This window comes from Ursus maritimus, unplaced genomic scaffold (assembly GCF_017311325.1).
Source record: "Ursus maritimus isolate PB19 unplaced genomic scaffold, ASM1731132v1 scaffold_3, whole genome shotgun sequence".
Classification (NCBI taxonomy): Eukaryota; Metazoa; Chordata; class Mammalia; order Carnivora; family Ursidae; genus Ursus; species Ursus maritimus.
The window spans coordinates 21,282,701-21,300,771 of record NW_024425563.1 but is presented as its reverse complement, the minus strand read 5'-3'; the positions used below and the strand labels follow the sequence as shown (position 1 = coordinate 21,300,771).

Sequence of the window (18,071 nt, the reverse complement as noted above, 5' to 3'; positions counted from 1 at the left end):
TCCATACCTCACCGTGTTTTCAACAATTCTATAGAACACCCGATCTAGGATCCCAACAAAACCGTATTTAAAATGAGCACGGCTAGTATGTTAATATTCTCGTTCTTTTCAGAGGATTTCTAACACTTCGGCAAACAAGTCTGTCCCATAACTAGCAGGACTTTCCTCTTCCACAGGTGCGTGAAAAACGCCACCGTATGCATGAAAATGGCATTTCATCAAAGTCCGTGGGAAATAAAGTCTGGGAGTGTCGGTGTTTCCCAGTGGAAGAGGAATGTTCATCTTATCCTTACGGTCATCCAAGAAGAAACCTATGTAGAGAGGAGGAGAGTGAGGAGTGACAGGGACATCTTTACAAGTCGAGGCTGTGTCTACTCGCTGGAGGAGTCCCCCATCCCCCATTCCCATTCCGGCACACGCCAGCACCCTTCGAAGGCAGACTGGCATGATAAACACAAGTTCAAGCATGAATACTCAAGGACGCAGCAAACGATGAATAAACTCCTCTTCTCCACATGCCGAAAGTTCTCCTGACCATCACGAACTCAGGCACAACCAAAGATCACCTGCGTTTCCAAGTAACTTCACAGCTAGCTGAAACCACTCTGAGCAGTAACTTTTCTTGTGCTTTCCCACGTAAGCCAGCACTCACAGCTACACACATTCCCATCGGAGAAAGAGTGTTTAAAAGGTAAAGATAAAGCACAACACACACACACACATCTTAATAACAGTGTGTTTTTCCATAATTAAGTGTTAAGCTTTTTTTTACTACTTTTTAACAAACGAAACGAAAACTGAGGTCTCAATCTGACAGGCAGTGCACCTGAGGATTAAAACTTCCCAGAACGTACCTCCTAGTTCCGCATCCTTTCATGACTGCATAAACGGTTGCCTGGGAAGCCTCCTTGAAGCGGTTCAAATAAACTCCTTCCCGAGCTCGCAGGCAGGACTCACTAACTTTGTGCCCACAAAGTCAGTCCTCCTGAGTCCTTAGAGGCAGGTATTCTTGCAATCTGGATAACATTAAAAAAAAAAAAAAAAGGAGAATAATTACATATTTTGAATACAGATTTCTAACAGCTAATAACAGGTCCCTGTTCCCATCAAGTTTAGAAGACAATCGTAGATTCTCCAATATGCCCATTCAATCTCTCTACCAGTTAACTGTGGAAGTATTGTTTTCATGGCAGCATGCTGACATGATGACTGAATGTTACAACAAAATAGAACAGAGAAGACTCTAGAACAGTAAGGCCATGGATGCAACAAAGGTGAGTACAGTCAGAGGGGCAGGACAGCCATCCCCCAAAACACTGCAGACTTACCCCCAAGGTCAGGTTCCCTGATGTTCTTGCAACCTGTCTCCACCTCTGCCCACAACGACACCACGACTTCGTCAACCAATGACAAGAAAACACAGCACCAATCCCCCATGCCAACAGATACGACGCCTGGGGCAAGGGCATCCCTGAAGCCTCTATTCTATCCGCAGCAGACACACTGAAGGAGATTCTAACTTCAGACTCCTGGGAAGGGCAGAACCTTATGCAATTACAGCAAACTGGAGCAGGAATACTGCTGCTAACAGCCTCCAGGCCAAGGGCAGATGACAGCACAGTTCTGAGACTGCTTCTGGTGCCTCAGGACAGAGATGGGACCAGGCCCAGCAAAGAAGAAGGGCAGGGCAACGGGGCCCGGGGGTGGACGCGGAGTACTTCCATCAGAAAGGCCTTGGACTCCTTTCCCTGAGCTCCTAACCCAGCCTGGGTGGGTTCCCCAACACGTTCTCAGAATCGTCTTAACATGATCGTATTTTCTTTCACTGCGGTAAGAACAATCATCACTTAAAACTGAGTAAGTTAAAACCAACTCTGTTGGAGGAAAAGCCTACTACTAACTCCCTCCTCTAGTCCCCAGCTACCCAGCCAGTCTCAGAGCTGCCCCGGGCTGTGGGGTGGGAGAGGGGCAAGGGAAGAGACGCACTTAAAGTCAAAGCCCTCAGCAATGTTTCCCTGGAAAATGAAAATATTCTGCTAACTTCTATCCTGCTCCGGCAGCCTCCCACAGCGGCCCATCCATGCCCACGCTGATGGCTGGGGGTCAGACCTCGCTCAGTGGCAAGGGACCCCTACTGCCCTCATGATAAAAATCCAAACTCTTCTCCACTTAGGTTATAAAGCTGTGCCCCAGCAGAACCCTGAAAACTGGCCTGCATTCCATGGTGACCTTGAACCTCTTTAAGAAAAATGGCCCCAAACCTGGTCAGCAACAGAACCAGGTTGCTTACTATTCAGTCACAACATCTTAGTGGGAAGAAATCAACAACATTCCAGATAAAATACTTTTTTCTGATGCAATTTTTTAGTGAACTTTAAGAAGATTAAGGCTTGCTCTGGGGAACTCATTACCATTCACCCAGATGACTGTCAATTATCAACTAGACTAGTTAGAGTCTAAAGATTGGTAACTAGACATTCTTTTCAATGATGACTCAATCATTCTTTCTTCCTATGACAGACCCCTACGAAGAGTGAATCTTGGGGGTACTCCTACCAGGGGCCTCTTCCCTCGCACTGCAAAACCATAATAAAATGTTGGCATGAGTTCATAACTAAACTGTCTGAATTTTCTTTAACAAACCCTAACCTCAGGCAGGTCCTAACGCTCTGAGTTTCTAGCATGCTCCTTAAGTCTCCAACATCTACAGGCCTTTGAATACACACAGCAACCTCCCCCAGGAGCACCCCCAGAGCCTGACACTTCCCCGGCTCTCTGTCTCCCCAACAGCTTATCACAACCCCCATCTTCTCTCCGTTTACTGGTATCCATCCTTCCAATCCTGGGTCTTATGTCGGTTTCTCCAGAAGGATGTCTCGAGTATCTGGACCGCAGGCCCTCCCTGGTGCTTTGCATCAGAGCTGCCCCCACATGGCCCTCCGTGTCCCTTGCTGGACTGGAAGCTTACCAAAGACGGCACTGGGCCTTTTTATTTCCATACGCCCACCTCACCATGGAGCCTGGCTCAGAATGAGCACGTAATCGATGTTTGTCGGATGAAGGAACGTTAACAGCCCAGGGCAGGAGTCGATCTTCCAGGCACAGGTGTCCCATCCACCCATGCAACCACCCCATTTGTAGATGCTCTGGGTTTGGATCAAGTCAAAATCAGATGGATAACTCGACATTAAGACGGATGTTTCTGCATCTTAGTGTTAAGGAGAGAGATGCAGTTGCAAAAACAAATGTCCTCCAAGAGGGAATCGCAGTGCAGCTTAGACAGCAGGCCTGAGATGCACTGTGGTTCCGAAGACAGCCCGCCTCTGCCTGAGGCAGCCCACGCGGCACACGACGGCAGGCCCGGCACAGAGCGCAACTCACGGACCCCGCTCGAATCCACTCAAAAGCACAGGCGGGCCAACAAGGGCCGATTTAAATGTGAAGTCTCCTGAAAGTTCCCAACTAGAGTAGAGAGAAAACACAGGGGATTTCAGAGGATAAGGAAAATTTAAAAGGGGGAAGTTAAATATGGGTAACAATTTTAAAGCATCCTCACAGCTCTGAACTTCTTGGCACACGAACATAAAAAGTCAGTTTTCCATGGAAACATATTAGGTAAGTGTTGGGGATATAAAGGCCTGAGGAGGAACTAGGATAATTCAGGAGGAACTCTTTTTTTACTGTTTGTTGGCTTTTGAACAGGGGTGGGAGGACCTTCCAGTGCCTGCAGGGAAAGGGAGCCTCTGTTCCCCACTGACTACCCCCGATCCTTCTGACCTCTGGAACGCGGTCCCTGAGAACAAACCCGCTGAGGCCCGGGCAGGGGCTTCAGGACAGGGCAGATCTCGCCCAGGGGCCGCTTTCTGTGCACAGATGTGAGTTTTCCTCCCCTGCAGGAAAACCTGCACTCAGGACTAAACTTTCCAAATGGACTTGTAGAGTCGTGGGGTGGATGGCAGGCTCCTGTCTACCGCTGGGGGTTTTCGCCTGTTCCTAGGCGGGGGAGGGTGACTGAACAGATGGGGGGTGTCCCTACAGAGGCCGTGGTATCCCCTCACACGAGCTCAGGGAAGTAGAGGGCACAGCACAGGTGGTCCACACAGACTTTCCTGCCTGCCCTTCTCACAGCAGACCAATGACACAGGAGATGTCGTGACTCTTCGTCCCGTATATTCTCCCCAAAACGGCTCAGTACTTATCGTCTTTTTGAAGATCACTTCAAGGCCTTAGAAACTGACCTGAACAGTAACTGCAGGAAGCATACTTGCTAGATCTGAGCAGTAGAAATATGCCTGACGAGGAACACAAAGGACAGGAGGGTCCCAGCTAACCAGACGGGACTCAGTGCAGTTAGTGCGGGGAAAGGCAGGGAAGGAGCTCCCGTGTCCAAAGCTCTGCAGAGTTCTCTTTACTCGCTGTGAAAGAAAAGAGCCAGTGTATACCCAGAGATTTTATATTTAACAGATCCTTAACGGACCTGAGAACAAATTAATTCTTTGTATTTCACTTTACAATGCTCAGCCTTTCTCACTCTGGCACATCCGTACTTAGAAAAAAGAATGAGTAATATTAAAACACAGGAACGGTAAACAGCCCTCGCACCACTGAGACACAAAACGTATGCAATACTATTCTACCTTCTACACATATATAACAACCTTAAAAGAGGCTTATAATAGAACACGTGGGAATCCCCCACATGAATTTAAGAATCTTTTGACGGACTGAAAGTAGCCTTGAGGGGCCGGGGAAAGGATTTCCCGTGTGGTTGATTCAAAACGTTATTCTGTTTCTGAGTTGTCATACCAAGTGGTCCTGAAGTGAGCAAAAACTCTTAAAATGTTATTTTTTTGAACTTCTCCCCCTCGTACTGAACTCCAAGACTGGCTTAAAGACCAAACACTCTAACATACTCAAAACGATTTCTTAGATAAGCTCACAATTAAGGAGGAACATGGAGTTTTAATGTTCTGAAAACACACGCTCACCAGTCCTGCTCAATGAACATTCACACCTCTCTATGAAATTAAGTGTCCGCAGATGTGGGTTTGCAGACTTGCTCATTTTGGGACATCACAAACTTCTCACCAGATTTTCTGAAACATTAAGAAGTTCCCCAAGAGCACATTAAATGTGGATTCGATGAACAAAAGCCGAATTTATATACCATTTCAAGAACATTCCTATTCGATGCTAAAACAATGATATGGTATTCTTTTTAAATTCTTTTTTTTCCTTTTTAAATTCTTATTTAGAAACTGACTTGAAGCGGCAATGTAAATAAAGTCATTTGAGTTGAGTGCAAAAGGAGTAATCGGACAAAAAAAAAAAATCAAAGTCATTGAGAAATTCACCCCACACACAACATGACAACAGGCGATCTGTACTCTGAACTCCTAAGGTTCGGCTGCTTTCCAGGTGACCGAGGCGGGTGGGAACCCAGCCTATGATGGTATCAGGACAGGTGTCTGAGAGCATTAAAACTCACAAATCTTTAACATAATTTTATACAGAGAAAAGCTTTCCATCACATTAAGTAGAATAAATAATATTGTGGTGTTTGCTAGTTAAGTTTCAATACAGATAAACATGTTCTGATGCTGAACTTTTTCCCCCAACAGCCAGAGAGAAATGACGCTCCCTTGGGCTAGAAATCTAAAGCACACGCTGGACGGCCATCTGATTAGAACAGAGCAGCCTGTGTGGTACAAGGATGTAGCGTACAGGGCAAACAGATTTTTAAAAATATTTTTTTAAGGAAGATCTATGCCCAGTGTGGGGCTTGAACTCACGACCAACCGAGCCAGCCAGGAGCGCCCGGGGTTTTTTTAATAAAGATTTTTAAATAAAACCAATAAACCAAACATAAGAGGAATGGACTAAAGAGTCAACACAGCTAACTACTTCAAATCCTTCTTAAGCCCAGGCAACTTTAATTTCTTAGGGCTTTCAACACAAAATCTATGCATGTGGAACACAAAAAAGTAACAGTCGTGGTTTAAACATAACACAGCACAGACGGATGAGACAATTAACAAAACTTTTTTTTTTTTTTTTAGATTTTATTTATTTATTCGACAGAGACAGAGACAGCCAGCGAGAGAGGGAACACAAGCAGGGGGAGTGGGAGAGGAAGAAGCAGGCTCACAGCAGAGGAGCCTGATGTGGGGCTCGATCCCACAACGCCGGGATCACGCCCTGAGCCGAAGGCAGACGCCTTAACCGCTGTGCCACCCAGGCGCCCCTAACAAAACTCTTAAATTGAGTCTACACTGCGCGTGGTCTGCTTCCAAAGAGCGGAGTATGGAAGAGGGTGGGGAACAGATGTATAGGGAGAAACCTGCCAACACTACTCTGGCCAGGGGATCAAGGTCAACATCATGAGGGTAAGTCAAGATGAAGGCATGTTCCCTTCATATAATGTGGTAGGAGCAGCACTTCACTTTTGTGGTTTTCCTTTCCAAAACCCCATAAACCCCCATGTAATCAGGAAAAATATGAGAAAAACCCAGACTGAGGGACATCCTACAAAGTATCCAACCAGTATTTCCCACACTGACAGTGTCATCAAAAACAAGGCAAGTCTGAGAAACTGTCACAGACCAGAAGAAATTAAGGAGACGTGACGAGAAAATGTGCTGTGATATCCTGGGTGGATCCTAGAACAGGAAAAAGACATCAGGGAAAAAAATCAGTGAAATCGGAATAAAGTGTGGGCTTTAGTTAATAGTAATGTACCAATCCTTGTTCTTGAATTGTGCCCAAGGCAGCAGGATAATGTAGAAGTCAGCAACTAGGGTAACTGGCGAGGGACATATGCGAACTCTCTGTCCTATCTTCGTAACATTGCTTCAAATCCAAAATCATTCTAAATCAGGAGTTTATCTGAACTTTCCACAACTGAGTCCAGGGCCCTGATGTAGGATACTTCAGGGGTGTGCTGCCGCACGGGTCACCCCAGCCGACACGGGCCAGGGTCCTGAGTGTCCTGTACACTGACCATCGCTTCGGCCAATCTGGGGACCTGTCTAAGATGCCAGGAGAGCACAGATGGTGCGCACGCGACGAGAAGAAACATCTCTGGAGTGCCTAACACCCCATGTGAAGTGAAAAAGAGGCAGTTTTATGCAAGAAAAAAAGACAAAGGCTAAATGGGTTGGCCCGGAGCCATCAGTGCTCTGTGAAAACACATGACAAACCAGCCTTCATCCTTCACTTAGCAAATACCACTGCCAGAATCCAAGCAGGTGTGAAAGAGTTACGCAGGCGTCCCTCCTGCCCGACAAGCTTTGCATCCTATTTCTTTACCATAAAAAAGGTAAATCGGAGAAGTCAGGGCACAGATTTTCTCTTAAAGATTTGTGGGAGAAAGTGAGCCATATTAAAAAGAGCAACAACGACAATACCACTTCTCTGACCAAATAGCACATAAATTATTATCTATTTTCAAGAGTCTGTCTGGACAGGGAACGTGTGGTGCCATGTGAGCCATGTTCTGTAAGGAGGAGGCAAAGCCTTCCAAGTGCTGCTCAATATAGAAAAACATTTTGTCTTTAAAGAATAAACATGTGGCATGATTCTGTTTGCTGCGATGAATTTCTTTAATTGCCTTGAATTTTAATGGAAAAAGAAATCTGGGGATTTATCTTCTCTAACCGAAAAGTTCCAGAATTTGCAAACTAGATGAATATGCAGTACTTATTAGGCCAGAAAATTTAAATATAAATGCCTTTAAAATTTTTCAGAAAACTAAAATACTGTCAATCAAAATTATAACAGTTTTAAAGGAACAGTGACGAACATGTGGGGGCGCCTGGGTGGCTCAGTCAGTTAAGTGTCCACCTCTTGACTTCGGCTCAGGTCATGATCTCAGGGGCGTGGGATCGAGCCCCATGATGGGCACTCCACTCAGCAGGGAGTCGGCTTCAGATTCTCCCTCTCCCTATGCCCTTCCCCTGTGCATGGGCATGTGACCTGTCTCTCTCAAATAAATAAATAAAATCTTAACAAAAAATCTTAAAGTTCACGTGAAAGAAAAATAATGCAGGAATTGTCCAGGAAAATCTGAAAAATAGTAATAAGAACAATGATGATGATGATGATGATAATAATGATGATGATGAAGGGGGCCCTGTTCTACTGGCTCTACCATAATTCAAACTGTGTGGTACAGGTTCAGAATTGATAGATCAGTGGAAAAGAATAACACATCTGAAAATAAAACAAATATTAAAAATTGGTTCACTTTTTCAAACATTTATCAAATGTACTGTTGATGGCTGCTGGATGGTGAAACAAAACAGGCTAGGTCAGTCAAACCAAAAGGACAAAGTATGCAAAAACTGGTTAACCACATGGGGAGAAAATATCTTTCTCATATCTTACACTGGAATACATCTCAGATAACTATCTAATTACACAGAATATCCTAGCATTACTAGAATAAAACATAGCTGCATGTATAATGTTGTGATGGGAAAGACGGAGTTCTAGAATAATCACTGTGAAATATGTTCGTCTAAATGTCAATAGGGGCACCGTTAAATAAATGACTGTCTAGCCAAGGAATGGACTGTTATGTAGTCATTAAATTGTTAGTGAAGATATTTATTTATTAACGTGAAAGTGTCAGTATTTAGTAGAAAGGTAAGTTATAAAAATATTGTATACAATAAGAAGACCTACATACAGATATTAAGACATCGACAGGAAACATCTAGTGTTCGACAGGGATGTCAATTCTCCTCAAATTAATCTATAAATTCAATACATGAACTCAATCAAAGGAAGGTATTTCATGGAACGGAACTCGAAAGTGCATATGGGAGAGCAGAAGACAACAAGCAGGGACCATTTTAAAGAAGAGCAAGAAGGGAGGATTTGCTCTACCAGACAACAAGACACCACCAAGAAATAAAGAAAATAAAGACAGTGTGAAATTGGAGCAGGAAAAAAAGAAGCAGACCGGAGCAACAAGAGAGCCCCAGAAGGTCTTCATCGATGGAAACAATATGACAGGACTGACCGAATCACCAGGTGGCAAAGATGCATGTTAGGAAGGGCTGCGAGGCAAACTGGCTGTCCAGAGAAAAGTAAAATGAGGCTTCTGCTCCCCACAATATACCCACAGCTCCACTGTAGATGGACTGCAGGTGAGACTGTGCAAAGCAAAACTTTAGAACTTTCAGTTGAAAACAGAGAATATTTTTACATGACCTAGCCTGAGGAAGAATTTTAAAAATAAGACACAAAGACATGATGCCATGCAAAAAGAACTGATTAAATGTGACTGTGTTAAAGGGAAGCTCCTATTCAGCAAAAAATATTATTTTAAGAGTGAATAATCAAGCCCCAAACCAGGAGAAGATATTTGTACACATACAGACAACAAAGAATGAATAAGGAAAATATATAAAGACTGCCTACAGATTAACTTAAAAAAAAAAACACCAATAGGAAAATGGGCATGTAATTGGAATACACACTTCACAGCAGAAACCCAAGGAGTGAACAAACACGTAAATTCTCAATCTCACCAGAATTCAACAAAATTCTAATTAAAACCACAATGAGATATCACTTCATACCCATGAAACGGGCAGAATCAGTCTGACAATGACAAGTGTTCTGAAGGTATAAAGCAAGGTACAACCACTTTAGAGAGCAACTTCATTATACTGTAGTTACTAAATTTGAAGTTGTCCATATCTTAGGACCCAGGAGTTACTGGTTTTTACAACCAGTTTTCTGATTATATAAACCACGAAGTGCATGCACTAAGGAGATAATGTTCACAGCCACATTTTTTTCAATAGTGAAAAATTACAACACTTCAACATACGTCAATAGGGAAATGTGTCTAAAAATTGTGAATTTAGGAGCACCTGGGTGGCTCAGTCGGTTGAGCATCCGACTCTTGGTTTCAGCTCAAGTCATGATCTCAGGGTCATGAGATCGAGCCCCACGCTGGGCTCAGTGGGGAATCTGCCTAAGATTCTCTCTCTCCCTCTCCCTCTGCCCTCCCCCCACCCATGCTCCTGCTCTCTTTCAAATAAATGAGTTTCTAAAAAAAATTGTGAGGTATTTAAAACACTGAATACTATTAAGACAATAAAACGAGTGACTACAGCTATAGACATTAATATGAGCAAATCTCAAAAACATAACACTGGGCCAAAAAGGCAAGTCCAGTACATACAACATACACTGTAGTGAACACTCCTTTAGCGCTGCCGGGTTTCCTCCTCCAGCTACTGGGAGTGCGGCCGGCTGACAGCTCTCAGCTGAGAAGGGTCACCTCACCCAAGTGATGTCCCGTCTCCAGGGGCAGCCTGCATCCAGTTACTGCTCCATGCATGGCCCCTCACTCAAACCTGGGACAATTCTGAAGGGCGATCCCTCCTCCCGTGCTCCCCTCAGGATGTGCTGAGGCCTTCCTTGTGACTGCACTGCGGCCCAGTCTCTCTCTCCACCCCATCCTGCTTCCACCTCTTTCACGGGTGTTAATCCTAAAATGTCCTTAGTAAACTTCCCGCATGTTAATCTCCTTCTACAGAGTCTGCTTTCCTTGGAACTCTACTTGCTTTCAACAGATACAATTTATATCTTGTTTGAAAACATGTACCACACAAATTTAGGAAGGCGGAAATCATACCAAGTATATTTTCTGACCACAGTGGAATGAAACCAGAAATCAAAAGCAGAAGGAAAACTGGAAAATTCACAAACCTGTGAAAATTAAGTAATATGCTCCTGAACAACCAATGGATCACAGATGAAATGAAAAGGGAAATTAGAAAATACCTTGAGAAAAAACAAAAATGAAAACACAACATATTAAAACTTATGGGATGCAACAGAAGCAAACCTCAGATGGCAGGTTCATAGTGATGGAGACCCACCTTAAGAAAGAGGTAAGATCCCAAATAAATAAGCTGACTTTGTATCTCAAGAAACTAGGAAAAGAGCAAACTAAGCCCAAAGCAAGATTAGAGCATAAATAAACCAAAGAGTAGACAAATAGGAAATAACACAACTAAGAGTTGTTTTGAAGAGCGACAAAGTTGACAAGCCTTTAGCTAGACTAAGAAAAAAAAAAGAAGGCTCAAATAAATAAAATCAGAAATAAAAGAAGAGACATTACTGCTGCCACAGAAATAAAAAACGGATCATAAAAGACTACTGTGAGCTATACAACAAATTGGACAACCTAGAAGAAATGGGAAAAATCCTAGAAATACACAATCTACCAAGCCTGAATTAAGAAGAAATAGAAAATTTGAACAGATCTAGAACTTGTAAGGAGGTTGAATCAATAATTCAAAGCTTCCCAACAAAGAAAAGCCCAGGACAAATAGCTTCACTGATTCTACCAAATATTTAAAGTAGTAAAGCAGGGGCGCCTGGGTGGCTCAGGCTAAGCATCTGCCTTCGGCTCAGGGCGGGATCCCAGTACCCTGGGACCAAGCCCCGCATCAGGCTCCTCTGCTGGGAGCCTGCTTCTTCCTCTCTCACTCCCCCTACCTGTGTTCCCTCTCTCACCGGCTGTCTCTCTCTCTCTCTGTCAAATAAATAAATAAAAAATCTTTTAAAAATAAAAATAAAAAATAAAGTAGTAAAGCAAATTCTTTTCAAACTGGTGCTGGCATTAAGACACACATGTAGACCAAGGGAACAGAAGAGAGAGCCCAGAAGTACACCCACATATTTATGGTCAACTGATCTTCAGTGAGGGTGCCAAGAGGGAAAGGACACAAAAGGGGAAGGACAATGTCTTCAATAAATAACCTTGGGAAAACTGGATCTCCTCACGCAAAAGAAGGAAACTGGACCCTTATCTTACACCACACACACAAAAGTCAACTCAAAATGGATTAGAGACAAACCTAAGGCCTGGAGCTGAACCACTCCTAGAAGAAAAGCAGGAAGAGGAGGCGTGAAACAGAACCTCTGTCTGTCTGTCCTGCCCTTAGCTCCTGCACTCCAAACCACCCACCAAGGCCCCAGAGCCTGTCCACCCCGGGAGAAGTGTGACCTTGCAGCTGGGTACCCCTGATCTGGGCCAACAGTGCACCTCCCAATAACCCTGGCACGATGGCTCATCTTAAGCAACTGCCTCACGCAGTCAATGGGCTGAGTCTGACCACTTGGGGCCGCTCCTCAGGGGCTACCTGGCCACCACCCACCTCCCCCCCAGGTTGTGCCAAGAGAGGACGATGTTCACCCAGGCGCAACTAGATGTGCTTGAAGCACTGTTTGCTAAGACCTGGTCCCCAGACATCATGCAGAAGAGGTGGTGCTGAAAACCAACTTGCCCGGGGGTCCGGGGCACAGGTATGGTTTAAGAATCAAAGGGCTAAGTGCCACCATCAAGCAGACAACAGACAGAGGTCAAAACAAAGTCAGACTTGCCAAAAAGAAGACCTCTCCAGCTCAGGAAGTGAGTTCACAGAGGGGAACCAGTGGCCAATTAACTCCCTTCCCTAGCACGTCGGTCCCAGCCATTTCCAGCAGCAGGGCTCCTAGGTCTATCTGGACTCCAAATTCTGTCTCCCCACTGTCAGATCCCTCGTCCGCCTCTTCTTCCTGCATACGGAGGCCCTACCCTGTGACCCATACTCAGGCTTCAGTTTACAGTCAAGGATACGCTGCTCAGTGTCCTACTTTGGGCGCATGGACCGTGGATCTTATCTGACCCGTATGCGTCCCCAGCTTCCTGGACCAGGGGCCACATTCAGCCCCACGGGTCCCAATGCAGTCACCAGCCGTCTCAACGAGTCCTTAGCTTCTCATTCTGCCCAGGGATGTGGAGCCTCAAGGGTGCGTTTTAACTCAACCACTGATCGCTTGGATTTCAAGGACTAAGCTGCTTCCTGGAAGCTTAACTTCAATGCTGACTGCTTGGATTATAAAGCCCAGGCATCCTCATGGAAATTCCAGGTTTTGTGAAGACCTGTAGAACCCCATTTTGTAGGTGATGTTTAAATACACCGGGCTGGACGTTCCAGCTCCAGTTCCAGCCACACGTTAGTTCGAAGAGTTCGATGGGATGATGATCAGACTCACCTTCTGATCAACGTTTCAGGAGTCACAGAAGGAAGGATGAAGGCCCTCAGAGGGGCTTCCCAACCAGCAGCCTGAAATGGACAAACCAGTCTACTCGCGATCCTGGCGCAGTTGTCGATCACTGGCTTTCCTGACTTGCAAAGTGATCAAAAGCATTCCAGCCATGCGCAACCCAACACCCCCAAACTAAATTGTGAGGGAAAGGAGGGAGTAGAGGTGTTCCGATCTTTCTCCAATCTGTGGTTGAATCTTAGGAACGGACAGAGCCTCAAGCTCACCCATGTTTCATGACCAAGTGGTAGCTGGCACTGAACAACTTCTCAGGGCTGTGTGAATTGGGTGACGGATTGTCCTAGATGCACTATTTTAAAAATCGCGTTCTAATGGAGTCCACATGCAGTTTAAGAGGTAATCAGTGTGTGTTTGACAGAAATGCTGATCTGTGGGTTTCACAGACTTGAAAACTGTGATCTCTTGTTACTGTATGCAACCTTGACCTCCACCTCTGCAGGGGTTCTTCTGTGACTGAACAGGTTATAATTCTAAGCAAAATTCGGAGCAACTGAGTACTTATCTAAGAAGATTACCTTTGGCTGGAGGTGAGCCAAGAGGACATTAATGTCTCTGTCATTTACTGCCGTAAGCCCAGCAGTAAAGAGACAATGGTCAATTGTTCTGACCCTGATGAATTTATAAATTGAGATCACTGTCACGTATGCTTACAGATGTTAACCGGAAAAGTTATATATGCATAAACCCCTGTCTTCCTGGATATGGCAGGCAGGTACAATTATATTAAAATGGTTCTAGCACCCACCCCCCACCCCCAAATAGGGGAAAAGCTTCATGACACTGGTCTTGCAACAAAAGCAAAAACAGACAAGTGGGACTCCAAAAACTAAAAAGATTTTGCACAGCAAGGAACACAATCCACAGAGTAGAAAGGAAACCTAGAGAATGGGAGAAAATATGTGCAAACCACATATGGGGTAAGAAGTTAATATCCACAGATATAAAGACCTCTACAACTCAACAGCAAATACAGATTAAGATAGATAGACATTATTAAAAATGGGCAAAAGACACAGAAATTTCTCCAAAGAAGACATACAAATGGCCAACAGGTATTATAAAAAGATGCTCAGCATCTCTAATCATCAGGGAAATGCAAATTAAACCACAATGAGATATCACCTCACACCTGTTAAAATGGCTATTATAAAAAAAAAAAAAAAAAAAGAAAGAAAGAAAGAAAGAAAGGAAGGAAAAAACCCCACAGGGGCAGCTGGGTGGCTCACTCAGTGGAGCATGCAACCCTTACCTCGGGGTTGGGAGTTCAACATCCATGCTGGGTGGAGAGATTACTTTAAAAGAATAAAACAATAAAATGAAATCTTTTTTTAAAAAGAACAAAAAAATAACAAGTGGTGGTGAGGATGTGAAAAAACAAGAACCCCTGGGCACTGCTGTTGGGAATCTAAAATGGTTCAGCTACTATGGAGAACAGTAGGGAGGTTCCTTAAAATATTAAAAATAGAACTACCCTATGATCCAGCAATCCCACCTCTGGATATTTATCTAAAACATAGGGTATCAGGATTTCAAAGAGATACGTGCACTTTCACGTTCACTGCAGCATGGTTCACAGCAGCAGAGAGCTGGAAACAATCTAAATGTCCATCAATAGACAAATGAATAAAGAAAATGTGATACATACATACAATGGAGTATTAATTAGCTTTTAAAAAAGGAAGAAATGCTGCCGTAACATGGAAGGACCCTGAGGACATTATGCTGAGTGAAAGGAGCCCATCACAGAGGGATGAATACTGCACAATGTCCATGTATATGAAGTATCCCAAAAAGTCAAACTCATAAAAGCTCAAAGAAGAATGAGGGTTACTAGGGGAAATGAGAAGCCGCTGTTCAGTGGGTATAAAGTTTCAGGGGTGCTAGACGGAAATTTCTACCACATTGTGCTTACAGTGAACAATAATGTACTGTACATCCAGAAACTGATTAAGAGGGTAAAAAACATGGACTGCAATTCCATTTATGTTTAGGAATACATTTGTATTTAGTACCGTGTAAAAACATGCATGAGAAGAAGAAACACCAAATTCAGGATGCGACACCTAGCAGAGAGACGGTCAGGCTTGTGGAAGAATGCACATAATGTTTTAATAACCACATAACACTTTGACTCTTTAATATTCCTTATGCTTTCTTTGTATGCCTCAAGTATTCTATATTTTTTAAAAGTAACTTTAAAAGAAAAGGAAAAAAGCTTGCCCCTGTATCAACTGTTCTCTACCTTCCTTTTACCAAAACAAGATGGATGACAGTCATATGAACAACAGATTACCATGGGTGTGCCCACGTTTTAGAAACAAGAACAAATTCTGCAGTAGAAGCAAAGAAAATAGAGCTACAGAGCCCTTTCTTCTTTTATATTCTTTCTTTTTGGGATGTCGCAATCTCAAAAGTATTTACAAGTTTGTAAGTCCTTATAGTGTCCCAGCAACCATCATATTAAATTGGCTGCTATATGGATAAAATGGAGCATAACTCCTATAGTAATTCCACTTCTGTTTCTCCTGCTCAAGAAATTACTAGATTTCATGCAAGTGAAAATGAAATTATAGGGATAACTCTGCTTTTGTCAAGTTTCAAACACAGTGGTGCCTTAACTTGAACCAGGGCAGTCTGACCCCAAACTTGGACAAGTTTATTACTAGAAACAACCCCCAGAGAATTCTAAAAGTAGGGTTCGGTATAACGAGATGCCTATGGTTGTTGTTTTTCTAAACTCAGAACATTTTCCAATACAAAAAGCATTAACAGTGTAATTACTGTTACTTAAAAAATGATGTGCAAAGGGACTGCCTTTACTATAAAGGGGTAATTTAAATAAAAAACCAACATTCACATGAAATATTCACCCAGTTGAGATAAAACTGAATACTGCCCTAAATTTACTGGAATAATTCCACAATTGCCAACTTCGCTCTTTTTGTTTGGCTTTGATCTTGGTTTCAAATTTTTAAATTTCACTGTATAATGTAATTACTTCCATGTCCCTAGGGTTCATCCACAGAACAATGTTTTTCCTTGTCCACAGCCAACCTTCTGAGCTATGTATGACAGCAAAACATCACATAAAAGAATTCAGAAGCATAAACAAAGAAAAAAGTGTATGGAGGGAGAACGGGAGGATGAAAAAATTCAAATTTTTCTAATTTACTAATTGAAGACCAACAGATTTTGTACATGTCCAAGGCATCAAGCACAAACAATCCAATTTATCTTTAACCAATATTGTTCAGGACCGCTACTGAGAAACTAAAATTCAGGTTCTATCTTTGTTTGAGACAAAAGATTTTTAGACACAGCTGCAAAGAAGGAGGGAAACAAAATAAATAAATCAAAATTCTCAGATACAGGCAAAGAAGAAGGGTTGTTGACTGGGAATGGAAATCTGTAATGATGTGTGTCAGCAAAAGCTTTCGTATCTTAAAATTCAATCCCTTCCTTTTCATCACTGTGTTTTGAGTACCTCCTTCCCGTGACACTGTCAAAACAATCTTTGCCTTTCACATCTTCCCAGCAATCCACTCATTCTGAACTTTCCAACCACATTTTAGAAAGGCATTCCGAGCTCGCCCCAGGTTAGCAACAACACAGGAACTCCCTCTTGTGGTACAAAAGGGAACTGCCTGCGTACACAGGCACTTAAGCCAAGAAGTTCTTTTTCTATCATTGGAAGAGGTATTTCAATGTCCTCATTTTATAGACAAGGCAACAGCCTGAGGTCCAGCAACTGACTCCCTCAAGGTATTTCAACCAAGAATATACTTAAAGCGGGATCTGACCACATCATAAGTCTAAAGTAATAGGTAGAACCTAATTTTAACTTGTGCTTTGATGTGGTTTCAAAGCAACTGTTTACATAGTATCTTTGGTTTAATGTGTATTCATGATCATCTTTTAAAAAACAGAAAAGCAAATAATGGGCAAAATTCTTCATGAGAAAGGAGTTGTTTTCCAAATTATTCTTCAATCTTCTCAAAAAGTATAAAATAAGGTATTATTTTGTGTATCATGAATCTACTTCTTTCAAATAAGGACAAGGCAGAAATATGTAGAATTTCTAAAATAATAAACTGTCATCCTTGTTTACATGCTACAGTCAATGGACATGAATAAGAATTTATATTCTGTGTTAATGACATGTCAAAAAATTGAATTCTAAATCCCTTTACTATGAATCTTTAACATGAATTAATATGATTAAAAGTACCTCCTTTACAAGGTTGTTTTAAAAGTTAAAACGAGCTGATACACATAAAAGACTGAGCGGTCTTTTCTCAAGTTTACCCATTTTCATCTTCTTTATATGAAAGTAGTACAAAGAGTATACCTTATAAATGATAAAAATACAGAGATGAGAGGAAAAACTAAATTTTTAAATGTGATAGGTTTTCATGGGCAAGGATTTGCGCACTCTGTAATTACCCTGTTTTTCAGAGAATGATTCTACCTACAACCGTGAGACAGACTATAGCCCGTGGTACTGCACACACACACAGCCAGCCAAGACCATGTCAGTTTTCTTCCCTCCCCAATCCTTCAGGTGTGTCCTGCCAAAGCTGGACAATGGGTCAGAGCATCATCTTTAAAGTTCAGTCAAGGGGCGCCTGGGTGGCGCAGTCGTTAAGCATCTGCCTTTGGCTCAGGGCGTGATCCCGGCGTCGTGGGATCGAGTCCCACATCAGGCTCCTCTGCTGGGAGCCTGCTTCTTCCTCTCCCACTCCCCCTGCTTGTGTTCCCTCTCTCGCTGGCTGTCTCTATCTCTGTCAAATAAATAAATAAAATCTTTTAAAAAAATAAATAAATAAAATAAAATAAAGTTCAGTCGAGTAATCTGCGAACAGCTGCATTCCTCGGACAAAACCTCCAAAGTGAATTCTCGTTTTCCCAAATCAACAAGCAAAACAAATACAACC

At 42.9% G+C, this 18,071-nt stretch overlaps 1 long non-coding RNA gene and 1 pseudogene across 16 annotated transcripts in view; one reads left to right on the top strand and one right to left on the bottom strand.

Moving 5' to 3' along the window:
• The window catches only part of LOC121105805, a 222,099-nt gene that overhangs the window by 136,600 nt on the left and 67,428 nt on the right, over positions 1–18,071 (bottom strand). For all 16 annotated transcript variants that reach the window (XR_005838489.1, XR_005838501.1, XR_005838494.1 and 13 more), the window contains one exon: positions 855–1,016. This is a non-coding gene — a long non-coding RNA (uncharacterized LOC121105805). The remainder of the gene's footprint in view (positions 1–854; positions 1,017–18,071) is intronic.
• LOC103682457 lies at positions 11,553–12,948 on the top strand (annotated as a pseudogene).